The sequence below is a fragment of the Carassius auratus genome, chromosome 40, assembly GCF_003368295.1.
Source record: "Carassius auratus strain Wakin chromosome 40, ASM336829v1, whole genome shotgun sequence".
NCBI lineage: Eukaryota > Metazoa > Chordata > Actinopteri > Cypriniformes > Cyprinidae > Carassius > Carassius auratus.
Genome location: NC_039282.1, coordinates 20,394,211 through 20,408,937, shown reverse-complemented (window position 1 = coordinate 20,408,937; position 14,727 = coordinate 20,394,211). Strand labels below are relative to the sequence as shown.

Below are 14,727 nucleotides of genomic sequence, written 5' to 3'. Positions count from 1 at the left end.
GAAAACTGTGATACATTTTTATTTTTCACGATGAATAGAAAGCTCAAAGTAGCATTTATTTAAAATAGAAATAGTTTGTGACATTATAAAGGACTTTACTGTCACTTTTGATCAACTGAATGCAATTTATGTCCAAAAAAAAAAAAGAATAGCTGATCCCAAACTTTTCAACAGTCTCCAAACTAATATTTTAACAGAGGTTATTTTCTCCTCAAAGTAAAACTACAAACACACAGTCATTGAGCAAGATCTTCCCAAACTACAGCACAGCAGAACCTGAGTTTGCATTAATAATGAAATCCATGCAGCAAAACAGCAAAAGCTTGTCCATGCAATCATCACAATGTCACGTAACACGTCCAGACGTGTCTGAAACTCCAGCATGCATTTCACTGCCCAAAGAGTTTCAGTTGGTGAAAGAGCGAAGACAGAAGAACATCTTTCTGCAGATGTGTCTGCAGTGCTTCTTACCTGCACAAGGTTCACCTGAAGTCTCTGAGTCCAGCTGTCACATCCCTCAGCTCTTAAAGCAGCCACGCCGGACCGGATTGGAGCAGCAGGGTCCAGCAGGGGGTGAGGTCACAGTATTTAAGCGTCTGCTGAGGGGACGACTGGGTTCTGGATCAGAGTCCAGCTGCTGCAGCTCTTCAGTGGGACGAGGGTGAGCTGCTGTCTCTATTGTTACAGACTGACGCCTCTGAACATGAACACACATGTGACAGAGTGTGTGTGTGTGTGTGTGTGTGTGAGAGAGATTGTGTCAGAAATGGCCATCATGAGATATGAGTGTGTTTGAGGGGTTGAAGTCTCCTCCTCTCCCACTTCTCAGGTTATAAAAAACATTGGCATATAAAAAATGTTTCTGTAAAGTTCCATTGTCCAGTTTTCTTGGTATTGCGTTATTTAAACATTCGAACAACTTTATTTTCATCCCAAATATACTGTTATTTGAACATTTATTTTTCATGAAACATTCAAATGTTCATTAAACTTTGTTTAAAGCTTACAAAAGATTAGATTAAATTAGATTCAACTTTATTGTCACTGCACATGTAAGGTACAAGGCAAAGAAATGCAGTTAAAATCATCAAAATCATCAAAATCATCAAAATTCTTACAGCATTTGACAAGTTTTCTTCTAATTATAGCATTATTTATAGGTTACAAAAATGCTTTCTTTTTTATATATTCTAAGAACTTTAGAATATACTCGTAGAATTTTTAACTATCCAATTTTCTTGTAATCATAATGTTATTCAAAAAATGTTTCTTACAGTGTTTTCACCCAAAATATATTATTTGAACGTTTATTTTTTATATTACAGGAATGTTCAAATGTAAAGCTTTCTTCTTGTGATTAGAACATTTCTCTGAACGTTCAGGTACAAATAACATCATCCATCTCTCTTCTGCTCACCAGCTGCCTTTAGTTGATCAAAAACACTGCAAAGCTGGATCTAAAAATGAGTTTTCAGCGTGATGACTGCAGATGTGATGTGTGAAGAACCAGCGTCAGAGATGATGCTTCATGAGACTCAGTGTGTCATGTCTTCTTCCATTTACAGAAGCTTGTTGACTTGTATGTGAGCAGGGATGGATCTAGAAAAATATAGATGGGGTGGTGAGAAGGGGGCAGGAATTTTTGAGGGGTGGCAACATATGGCAGACGTATATATACTGAATTTAGTCACAGTTATCACAGTTTGATGATAAATATATGTGCACACTACAAAAGGACACAGCTATCATTTACAAACTTAATCTCATGCAATCAATGTCTTGCATTTGAAACAGTTATAACAAACATTACAAACATATAAGGAATAAGTCACCATACCCCATAAGCACCACACACTCACTAATGCATACAGTATGCATCAACATGTCATTAAGAGCATTATAAAAGATTCAGTGTTATCAATATGTCAATTTATTATAAGAAACACAAGATTTTAACAGCCATTTCCAGCTGGGGAGACTCAACTGATTTTCTACAGTTTAGTGTTAATCATCATCTAACTCAACCAGTCAAGAGCTACATTTAGCCTTAGATGTGATATGAATATGGTCCTGAAGCATAGCTTTTATTAGCTGACAATAATAATAAATAAATAAACATTACAGGCACAAATACAAATGTACTTTTAGAAATTGTTTTGGAAAATTCTTAAATTAAATCTTAAATTAAAACTTCTACGAAAACTTGTGTGATATTCCTTTAAAATAATGTTTTAGTAGATCTTTTTTTAAGTATATTTTACTAAGCAATTTCTTACATAATTTCTTTGAGTTAGACCAAACTTTTATTTTGGTGAGTTGTAGACAGAGTTTCTGTGTTTTTTAATTAACTATTATTATTAGCTAATAGGAAGTATAGCATATCAAGTATGCTAATACTTGAAGTATAGCATACTCTACTATGCAATAGTACTATATTTCTGTTTGAATTTCTACAAAGTTACACCAAAATTTTATTTTGACAGGTTGTCTTAAAGACATTGTTGTTTCTGTCAGGCGAATCATTTGAGTCAGTTGGGGGATCGCAAACCATTTGAATCAGTTCGGGAGTTCGGAGCGGGTTCGCGAATCATTTGAGTCAGTTCGGGAGTTCAAAGCAGGTTCGCGAATCATTTGAGTCAGATGGGGGATCGCAAACCATTTGAATCAGTTCGCGAGTTAGGAGCGGGTTCGCGAATCATTTGAGTCAGTTCGGGAGTTCGGAGCGGGTTCGCGAATCATTTGAGTCAGTTTGGTGATCGCGAATCATTTGAGTCAGTTCGGGAGTTCGGAGCGGGTTCGCGAATCATTTGAGTCAGTTCGGGAGTTCAAAGCAGGTTCGCGAATCATTTGAGTCAGGTGGGGGATCGCAAACCATTTGAATCAGTTCGGGAGTTCGGAGCGGGTTCGCGAATCATTTGAGTCAGTTCGGGAGTTCGGAGCGGGTTCGCGAATCATTTGAGTCAGTTTGGTGATCGCGAATCATTTGAGTCAGTTCGGGAGTTCGGAGCGGGATCACGAATCACGAAAGATTCGCGCTCGTAAATTTTTTGAAATTGGCCATAACCTTTAGTTCGTTGCTGCCAACTGGGGTAGCAGCAGGGGTGGAAAGGCTAGATCCGCCCCTGTATGTGACCTTAAATAACCTCAGGATGATCTTTCCAGAAGGCAGAGCAGATGGAGCATCCTCCTCGGGTTCAGGACAGGAATTCCCACCTGATCCAGGAGCACTGTTGTCATGGTGATCTTGACAGTGACGTTAGCTGGTAAAGTGGATACAGTTCTTTAGTAGAGCTTAATGTATCATAACCATCTTGGTATGTTTTTATTTTTTTTTTTTATACAACAAAAATCGCTTTGAGAATATTGGGTTGAGCAACGTCTGACTCCACCAATCATCTTAGCCTAGGGGCGTGGCTAGCAGTCGGACTGCCCAATGCTAGGCGGGGGGTGTGTTCGTGATACGTGTTTGAAAGCACGTCTGTGCAGTCACAGTGCGTGAAGGAGTCTGTTCTGGAATCCTCCAGAAGATGCAGCGATGCCAAGCCTCCTGAACCTGAGCACATCCACAAATAGACTCCTCCACATTAAAGATGACAGTAATCCCGCTCTCCTTACTTCTTCATCACACAGAAACCGCGCGGTGATTAATGTCGAGAACCAACACGAATCTTCAGCTGATCTGACACAAGTTCTCACGACTTCTTCACTTTTCATAGTTCTGTAAATAATCGCAAAAAACGTACTTAAACTTATATTTAAGGGACGTTCTTCTTATAACTTTATGAGAAAACATTCTCAAGAAAAGTGGGATTTCCGATGTTTCGAAACATTCCTAAAACAATGTTCCCACTACGTTTTTTATCACCTAAATATTGGAGCACAGGTGTTCAAAGTTCTTTAATAAAGTTCGCACAGAGTTCTGACATGGAGCATGAAACATTGTAGTTGGATGTTCTTGGAATGTTTTTTATATGTTTCTACATGTTTCCAAAGTAACGTTCACGCAATGTTTGCAGAATGATACTAAAGAATGTTCACTTAACCAAAAAAACATTAATAAAACATTTTTAAAAAACGAACTACTTTGAAACAAACATATTTTATTTACATGTGCTAATGTTTTAAGATCATTACTAAAAAGCAGACAGAACTTTCTATGAATATTACTAGAGCGTTTGTTTATAACTTTGAGAGAACCTTGCCAGAACGTTCCCTCTCATATTCAGCGTGATCTCTCTGTATCACAGAGGAACTGATGGTCAAAATCAGGTTTGATCGTCTTGAAAGATCACTGAAGCTTCTAGCTGAATATCTGAGCGAGGGTAACCGGATCCGGGCGAGTGCTGTGGAGGTTCATCAGGGTGTAGCTGACTGTTTGACTGGATCTCATCCACGTCTCTAGTGTCCACAGGTGCTCGTCTATAAATACGGCTGTCATTTGTTGCTATCACTGTTACATGGGCGTCTCAAGAGACCAGCTCTATTTTAAAAAACTTGGCGTTTCTTTGGTGAGTTCTTGCCAGGACAATCAACACAAAAACACATGCTGGGATCTGTTTCCTGGCGGCGGGACAGAGCTTCACATTAGTGAGGGGTTATGGGTGTTAACTGAGGACACCAGCATGGAAACAGCTCAGAAATGTGTTTTCTCCAAGACTGGTTATAACTTTTTAAAAGCAGCTGCATGAAAACACATATTGGTCTAGTATAGTATGACACTTGTTGTGTTAGTATGACTCTTTATTTATGAATGTGCAGTCTTTGTTATGCAAGGGAAGATGTATCATTTTGCAAACATTATTGGAATGTTACATTTGAATGTTCTCTGAACGTTATGAAATAAGTAGCAACATTTAAAAAACGCTAGATGAATGTCCAAATAAAACTCTCTCTCTCCATCCGTCTGTCTCTGTCTGTCTCTTTTTGTCTCTCTCTATCTGTCTGTCTGTCTCTGTTTCTCTCTGTCTGTCTCTGTCTGTCTCTCTCTGTCTGTCTGTTTCTCTGACTGTCTCTGTTTTTCTCTCTCTGTCTCTTTTTGTCTCTGTCTGTCTGTCTGTCTCTCTCTATCTGTCTGTCTGTCTCTGTTTCTCTCTGTCTGTTTCTCTGTCTGTTTCTGTTTTTCTCTGTCTGTCTCTGTCTGTCTCTCTCTGTCTGTCTGTTTCTCTGTCTGTCTCTGTTTTTCTCTCTCTGTCTCTTTTTGTCTCTGTCTGTCTGTCTGTCTCTGTTTTTCTCTCTCTGTCTGTCTGTCTCGGGTGGCGTTGACCGTGAGGAGTTTCCTTCTCTGTCAGTCAGGTGTTTGACGGGAGACACAGGTGTGTGATTTGAGTGTCTTTCTCTCCTCAGCTGATGACAGGATCATAGAAGCTTCTGGAGGGTGAGAAAGCGACTGAGACTGAGGGGTTTATTTCTCCTCCACATCCTGACAGCGACTCCGGAAGAACATCATACTTCCTCAGATGGAAAACACAAAACACAGTGTTCAGAGTCACTGCATTTCTGTAAATACTGATGTCACATTCATCTGTCAGTCTATAAACCAACACATTTAATAACATTTGTCACTACTTAAATCCAACTGAGGAATACAGTGACCAGTTCACCTTAAGGAGACAATAACACGAGAACAATACACAGATTCAAACATTATCTATAGGTTAGAACAAGGAAGATTTTATTTTAATTTTATTTAAAAAATAACATTTTCCACTTGTACCACCAGTTAGACGTTTCTGAAGTGTACCAAATGTGTATAGTTTCTGATTCTAAGACCAGACTTGATATATTTTATATTTCTGTGGCTTTCTTAGATGATATCAAGTGAAATATATTAGTCAAAAGTTAGAGTTTAAGACCATGGCTCTGAAAGGCTTTAAGTAGATTCAGGGCTGTGTTTGTGTGTTAAATATAGATCCGCTGGTGAAATGTCAGCAGAGGTTCAAGGTGAGAGAGACTGAGGGCTGATTAACACACAACAAAACAAAACAAAGAAAAGTACTTACTATTCATATTTAGCAAAGGCATCTAGTATTCATACATATTTAATCATGTCATGGTGTCCCTTTGTTTTCATGTGTGCTGCCTACTGTTTTCTGTTTATTAGTGAAGTATTGCACCACACATCTGCTGCATGTGAAGCACGTTGAGATATTTCACACCTGCAGCTGCTGAGAATCAATCTGAATCTGTTACACGTAAACAGTTCACTAGGGTTTATATACGCTCATTGTGACGCTATGACAGCTTTACCACACACATACTTATGCTTAACACTATGTAGACACACATGTGCAGTACACACAAACACTTTCACTATTTCCACAGTGCATTATGTCTATTTAGTTTTTATTAGGATCCAGCAATGGCCTTCATGTTGAATGTGTCCATCTAGTGGCCAGAGTGAGAAGAACAGTTCTCTGTGTCATTGTGTGTTCCTGATCCAGCTGTTTATTATTATTTTATACTCGTTTCCCTTACAAAAAAAAAATTCAAATAGCTAAAGGAAGAACTATATAGGTTTTGTACTCATGGGGACTTCATGTTTCCATTACGCAGAACACATAGAATGTTCCCCGAACACTTGTTTTGGGAATCACTTCCTAACATACTTTTAAAGTTATTTTCCCAACTTAAAACTTAGTACATTCCCAGAATGTTTTATAGACGTACCTTTTATTTTTTTTAGATAAATCTCAAGTAGCCTACAGTTTTAGAAACCGTTTTATTTATTTTATTTTGCCAAAAACAACTAAATTACATTTCCATCACGAAAAGTTGAAACTAAAGCAAAAATAAAGCGCTTTGGGAAGCACATCAGACTCTTAATAAATGCCTCTTTCATTCATAAAACTACATTGTTTGACCCCAACTTTGGGTCAAATATGGACTAACTCAACTGTTGTTACATTTTTAATCCAAAAGTTGGGTTAATCCATATTTGACCCAAAGTTTAGTTTAAAGTAAAAAAAAATCTTGCCTTTAAGTTATTAGACACTTTGTTTTTGAGTTTTTTAAAATGTTTTAAAATTGTTTTTGATTTTAAGTTTTTATTTTCCCAACCCAAGTAGCACATACTCCCAGACCTTCCCGAGAACTGGAGACAGAAGCCTCACACAGACCTCTGAAGTGTTTTACTGCCAGTAATAAAGAATCTGATGCGTTTGATTCACAGGATGTGGAGACGCCAAACACACACACACACACACACACACACTCTCTCTCTCTCTCTCTCTCACACACACACACACACACACACACACACACACACACACACACACACATGAGTTTGCACGCGCGTCTCCATCATGTTTAATCTTGATTCTCTGTGTGTGATCGTGTTGCTGGTTTCCAGCGCGTCCAGAGCTGATGAAGGTGCTGCTGATGATGATGATGAAGGTCTGAAAGCACACCCAGTGTCTGACTTCGTCACGTTGGCGGAGCTCGGCACCGTGTGCTCGGCGTGTAAACCGGTTCCGAACACGATGGGTCTGTGTTTCGGGATCGGTTACGGAGAGATGCGCCTCCCGAACCTGCTGGGTCACGACAGCGCGAGGGAAGCGCAGCAGCAGTCCGCCGCCTGGATGCCTCTGCTCCCGTCACCCGGACACGCGGCGCTTCCTCTGCTCGCTCTTCGCACCCGTGTGTTTACCGGGGGTCACGGCTCCGGTGCGCCCGTGTCGGGGTCTCTGTGAGGCGGTGCGGGACGCGTGTCTGCCCGTCATGAGCGCGTTCGGGTTTCCGTGGCCGGAGATGTTCAACTGCAGCCGGTTTCCAGATGGATCGGAGCTCTGCATCCCCGGAGAAAGAGACCCGAGCCGAGGTGAAGCCCCCGACGCGATCAGAGGTTTGAACACATTACCCTCCTGCGACCTGTCTGGATCAGTGGCGTAGCCACCTAAAAATAGATGCAGAATTATTTTTTATAGTCTCAATTTTTTTTTTACTAAACTTGGGCTATTGTTGTTTAGATTTTTTTTTTTTTTTGTTCGCGACTCCGTTGATTCAGATCGGCACTTCGGAGCATGTTCGCGACTCGGTTGATTCAGATCGGCACTTCGGAGCCTGTTCGCGACTCGGTTGATTCAGATCGGCACTTCGGAGCATGTTCGCGACTCGGTTGATTCAGATCGGCACTTCGGAGCATGTTCGCGACTCGGTTGATTCAGATCGGCACTTCGGAGCATGTTCGCGACTCGGTTGATTCAGATCGGCACTTCGGAGCCTGTTCGCGACTCCGTTGATTCAGATCGGCACTTCGGAGCCTGTTCGCGACTCCGTTGATTCAGATCGGCACTTCGGAGCATGTTCGCGACTCGGTTGATTCAGATCGGCACTTCGGAGCCTGTTCGCGACTCGGTTGATTCAGATCGGCACTTCGGAGCCTGTTCGCGACTCGGTTGATTCAGATCGGCACTTCGGAGCATGTTCGCGACTCGGTTGATTCAGATCGGCACTTCGGAGCATGTTCGCGACTCGGTTGATTCAGATCGTAGCATGTTTGAGATTTTTTTAAAATTCAGATCTGGACATCGAAGCAGTAAGTGTTTGTCAAACAGTTAATTGGTGATAAATGAATATTTTGACTTGAGGCTTTTTTTTTACCTGTCGATTCAGCATGTACATGGGCCCACACTGGACACACTCTAGACTTAATCATCACTAGGGCTCTAAACTTTTCATCCATTGTTACAGTGGCGTAGTCATGGGTGTGCCAGGGTGGCAGGTGGCACACCTAAAAATAGATGCAGAATTATTTTTTATAGTCTCAATAAAAAGTTTACTAAACTTGGGCTATTGTTGTTTACTTAGAATATATATATTTATATTTTAAATCAACCCTTTCACGCGTAAATTACAAATATTTTAACTGACCCCTTGTTTCCATGGTCATGATTGTCACGTGGCACACCGCAGCCACTAACAGATGTATCGGTATTAGTTTTACTTAGTTTTTCATTTTTTATTAAAATATATACAAAAAATTGCTTACCATGTCAGCTATCTGATATTCCGATTCTTCGTTTAAAAACCTTTATAAATTATCTTGATCTGTAACGAGATGAGCGCTGCAGTTCAGAGTCCTGTCAGCCGGATTTAACGTACAGCACTTGAATTCCCCAGTTTCTCCCGAAATGTTAAACTTGACGAAGAATAGAATGAACTTTATTGTTCTGCTATGTGTGTCTGATATATGACTAAAACACGTCGGCAAATTACATTTTATAAGATAGTTTTTGCTGCTACCATAGACATCAGTGTGTATTTTACAAACTACCAAAGTATTGTTTTACTAGTGATTATGTATATTTAAATGTCTGAAACCTAAAATAAACATTATGTGGTTGAAAACACTGCATATTAATAGTTATATATGACCAGCGCTGAGCGCGTCCGTCTCAGGCTCAGTGCAGCCGACGCGCGAAAGCTGTTTGAATCTGGCAGTTCTGTGACGTCACTGAACATTCTAAATCATAAGCCGCGTCCGAAATCGCATACTTCCATACTATATAGTAGGCGAAAAACAGTATGCGAAGCAAGTAGTATGTCCGAATTCTCAGTATTCGAAAAACAGTAGGCGAGATGTACCCGGATGGCCTACTACTTCCGGCCGAATTCCGTAGTATGCATAGGATGGACACTTCTCTATCCCATGAGGCACCGGGAGAGGGCTCGTCATACTCATATTCGAAAATAACGGAAAATCGGAGGATCGTGACGCCGCTGTTTTGAAGTGTAAGTACCTTATGGATAAACGCTGTTCATTGTGGTTAAAGTGTACTTGTTTAACATAATCCAAGTAAACGACTGATTTGTTAAAGCTTTACACATTGTAAACTGATGAGACTGTTTTGTAAATTGAGTTTAAAAATATGTTTAATAATCATTATCGATCAGAGGCTGTGCCTTAGCTTGTTAAGGCTGCTTTCTACAGACGGCTCGTTAAGTAATTTAATGATATAAAATTACAAAATTTTAAGTAATTGAAACGAGTTAATTTACATTTTACTAGTGTTGATATTTTGATAAAAAAAAAATGTTGGTTAACTTACAAGGCATCAGTATCATCAGTAATGTGTAATGTGTAAATCCTGTTCTGATGTTACAGAGACTGATGAACACACTCTTGTTCTCATCCACTGATGAAACCCTATTCACTGGAAAGCATAATTCAGTAAATATATAAATGAAAATTAATCTTAACTACACACACTCTTTACATGTATTTATGTTAGGATCATCACTGATTTATGCTGTTTTTTTATATTATAATATGAATTTCCAGGTATTTCCAGTTGCTATTTTGTCAGTTGCAAAGTACTTAATAGCAAATAACTTTTGAAGCAGTTGTGTGCACTGATTTTGTAGCAGTTTCCAGTTGTTGTTTTTTTTTAACATCTGAAGAATGTTGTCTTGAGAATGGGTGCCACACTTTAGAGAAATACCCATACAAATTATTCTCTTCATGTATTTATTTATTTATTTATTTTTCATTTCTACATGGATAAGAGCACAAAGCTTCAGACAAAACCATATTAACATTTTCATAAAGTAGTATAATAGAGCTTAAAGCAACAGCAAAAGGGAATTTCTTAAGACGTTTCTATAATAATGTCAGGAAAATAAACTTCAGCAGCTTCATTTCAGTAACTGTAGATGAGGACTTTAAATTTGGGAATCAAAAATGAGTGAAAAAAAAGTGGAATTAAAAAATATAACCCAGGGATAAAGTAATACATATTTTAAAATTAAACTTGTAAATATGTTGGTATGATATGTTATGTGATATGTTTCTAGATTTTCAAATTGTAAAATTTTCATTTTCAACTGTAATATGAATTCCCAGTTATGAGTGTAATATATTTATGTGTATATATAAATACACACGTTTAAATTTAAATACTTACATGTGTATTTATACATATTTATGTGATTTTATAGTATTTATATTTCTTAAATAACTAATATATGTATATCTTGATTTGACAGTCTTAAAATGACCTACACAACTTACACAAGCTTAAACAATAGCACTATGAGAACATGAAGTGATTCACAGAGTCTTAACCTGTTCGACTGTCCTACAGGTAATCTGCTCTTGAAGAGCTGCACACGGTCGTCTGCTGTGACACAGCTGTGGTCCGTTTGTCCCGCACATGCTCTTCTGTGCTGACTTCTGTGTTTTGGGGTTCCAGTGTATCATCCTCATGATCCTCCACAACTTCTGGATCAGCAATGTCCGCATTCAGAAGACGGAGGTTGTGGAGCACTGCACAGCATGCAACAACATCTGCACAAAGGCAGAACTCACTTCCAGGGCCTTGAAGAAGAAGATGATGGAGCACAGCTGGTCTTCATCATCTGAAGGCTCTCTCAACAATGTTCTGTGCACGAGCATCATTGGTATTGAATCAAAGCTGTGCAGGATTCTGTTCAGACTCTCTGTCTGCTGTGATGAGGCAGATGAACACTCACACAAGGACACACACAACATCTCCCAGGATGTGTTTTCCTGCAGGTGGATAGGCCTCCAGTGTTCTTCAGCACCCTGGCATCATACACAGACCCGGGATACTCAACAAAGATATCAAGGTACTTACCATGGTGGTGACCTGCAGCTGAACAGAATGAAACCACTTCCTGTTGAAATAACATTGGGCTTCACTTGCTGGAGGTTCAGTTTGTATGTGACAGCAATCTATTGTTCCAGCTACCAGAAGAAAAGCTGTGGTGGAGAAGGCAATCAGCCTCCTCAAAATCCCCATGACAGACCTGCTCATTCTGTGCACAATGTTATGCAGTTCTTGGATGTCAAAGGCCAGTGACAGCAGCCTGTATGATGCTCTTCACAGTCTGTAAATATGTAGTTTTTGTTTTTTAGAATAAAATTTCAATAGGTTACACATTTTTTTGCTGATATATCTATATCTAACTATATATATTTATATATGTGTGTATATTGTCTATAATGTATATATTATGTATGTATTTATGTATATATTGTGATGTGTGTATTTATGTGTATATATGCATGTGTGTGTGTGTGTGTGTGTATTTGCCTAAGCATTCATTCAAGTTTATTAATTTATGTTCGTTTTGTGTAATTTTATTTGTATTTATTTATTACAATAAATTACTTTATATCCTTACATAAAATCAGTCTGTCATTCTGTTCACAGCTGTAGCTGCTGTTATTCTGAGGTAGAAAATTAAAAGCTAAATTTATATTTAGTAAAGGATTTACAAGCTGTCAACGAAGGCATGATCTGCGAACAGCTGACCGACGCCTGCTTTGAATTGTTAATTCAAACGACATAAAAAAAAACCCGAAAGCGGTAAGAAAAACGAAAAACATCACCGATGTTCGCTCAGTAGATTGGGCTCTTTAAATTTACGCGCTGTTGTGACGACGTATGTCACGTGACAATGTCAACATGGCGGATGTAGTACGTCCGAATTCCATTCATACTACCCACATTCATACTATATAGAACGTACTTTTCTAACGGTCGAGTAGTACGTTCAAATTCAAATGTAGTACCCAGTACGCAGTATTCGATTTCGGACGCAGCTATACTCTCAGGGGCACAGACATAAGAATCCAATATATGGTGAAATAATGCTAAAATGTTAAAATGTAATATACATTTTAAATGATTTTTGTTTAAATATAACCAATCAGTCAGCAAACAGCAGCTGACTGTGACCCCAGCAGTCTATGATATAAACAGATAATTTTTGATTGCACATTGCTTGCTAGCAATATGTTGCAGAGCTCCTTTCTTAATTTTTTTTTAGCAAAAAACCTTGGCTTGATGGACAGCCGGACACAAGGCCTAACGTTCCACCTGATGAGGATGCTTCTCCCTCCCTGGGCCCAACATCAAGAGACAGTGTTGCCAGATTGGAAATGTCCAAGTATTGTACCAGAAGTTCAAAATTATCGTATTTGGAAGAAAGTGATTACATTTAACAATTAACTACATTTTGACACGACCTGCAAATTAACACGAGGAGTATGGTTGGACGGAAGCAGTGTGACAAAAATACTATCCCATAATTTTGCACAGTAATCTGACAATAAACGTGGCACACCCAGATTTTCATATGCACACCCAGAGTCTCTTTTCTGGCTACGCTACTGGTCTGGATTACTGAAACATCGGTCCCAAACAAAACCTTTTGATTTTAACTAGTTCTGATACAGCTGTCCATCAAGGGCTCTCCTCCAGTTCTTCTTTCTTTCCTCCAGGTTCTGCCGTGTGTGAAGTCTGCAGTCCAGACTCAGGAGGAGAGCAGGAGATCCAGCAGGACTTCTGCAAGAGTCAGTTTGGTGAGGCACTGACACTGTAGATGTGTGCTGTTTCATCTGGTCAGCAGCGTCCAGTAACAACTGACCATGAACTCGTAATGTCTGAAGGAATAGTTCACCTAAAAATGAACTAAAATCAGCTGTAAATGTACTCACCCTGATATCAGGATGAGTTTGTTTCTTCATCAGGTTTGTAGAAATGTAGCACTGCATCAGTGTGTCATCAATGGATGCTCTGCAGTGAATGGGTGCCGTCAGAATGAGAGTCTGATAAAAACATCACAATAATCCACAGCACTCCAGTCCATCAGTGAACATCTGGAGAAGACAAAACCTGAAACACATCCAGCATTACAATGCGTTAGAGCTGTTTAAACGCTGCTTGATCTGTGCAGATTTCTCTCCTGATTCAGACCAGAACACTTTTTCACTGGAGGAAGTGTTATTCTGGATTATAGACTCTATGTGTTTGAGTTAAAATCATCTTAATGCTGGATGTGTTTCAGGTTTTGTCTTCTCCAGATGTTCACTGATGGACTGGAGTGCTGTGGATTATTGTGATGTTTTTATCAGACTCTCATTCTCACGGCACCCATTCACTACAGAGCATCCATTGCTGAGCAAGAATAAAAAAACACTCAACCATGATAAACACCTGAAGGGGTATATTTTCACAAAATATACCCCTAAATATAAGTTTTGCTTCCTATTTCTATTAATTTCCGTGTTATTCTCATTTTAATTTTTATTCTATGTGCATTTCATTGCTTATCAAACTATGCATGGTTGTGTGTGTCACATATAAAATTTGGATTTTATAATATTGCTGTTCCCACAACGAGAAGTTGCTGTTATTAGCTGTTAATTCCTGTTGTGTTTGCTCTCTTCCTGTCCAGCGTTCAGACTGCGGATCGGCTCCTGGTCTCTGGTCGGGACAGATGTGCGTGTGGTTCCTCAGGGACGCAGTCGTGTTCTCCGCTGGGCCGGTGTGCCACGGGCTGCGATCGAGCAAAGCTCCCTCTGGCTTCCACACAGATGCTCCTGTCCTGCGCTGGAGGGCCAGCACACGGGCTCCTACCTCGCCCTGGGTCACATGCAGAGCGGACGCATGCTCCTCAGAAGACTCCTCAAATGGTCCCGTGATGAGAAAGAGCTGAAAAAGTTCATCAGGACGCTGCTGAGACAAAACTGCTGAGACACGATTAATGGACAAATGAAACAGAATCTTTCAAATGATCAGTTCTTCTGTGCCTTTTGAGAAAATGGAAATCATTGTTTATTAAAGAAAAATAGCCCTGTTACCCACTCAACCATTATCTCATCCTCTACCAACCTTAACTCAACTTTGATATAAAGCCTATACACTTATGAGGAAATAAAAATAATAATAAAAAAAATTGAACAGGTCATATACTGGTTGT

At 39.5% G+C, this 14,727-nt stretch overlaps 1 long non-coding RNA gene and 1 pseudogene across 1 annotated transcript; both read left to right on the top strand.

Moving 5' to 3' along the window:
• Window positions 1-7,237: 7,237 nt before the first annotated feature.
• The window catches only part of LOC113058840 (secreted frizzled-related protein 2-like), a 7,729-nt pseudogene continuing 239 nt past the window's right edge, over window positions 7,238-14,727 (top strand).
• LOC113058842 (uncharacterized) lies at window positions 9,356-11,828 on the top strand. Its single transcript, XR_003278035.1, has 3 exons — window positions 9,356-9,729; window positions 10,103-10,168; window positions 11,082-11,828. It is a non-coding gene; the product is annotated as an uncharacterized LOC113058842 (long non-coding RNA).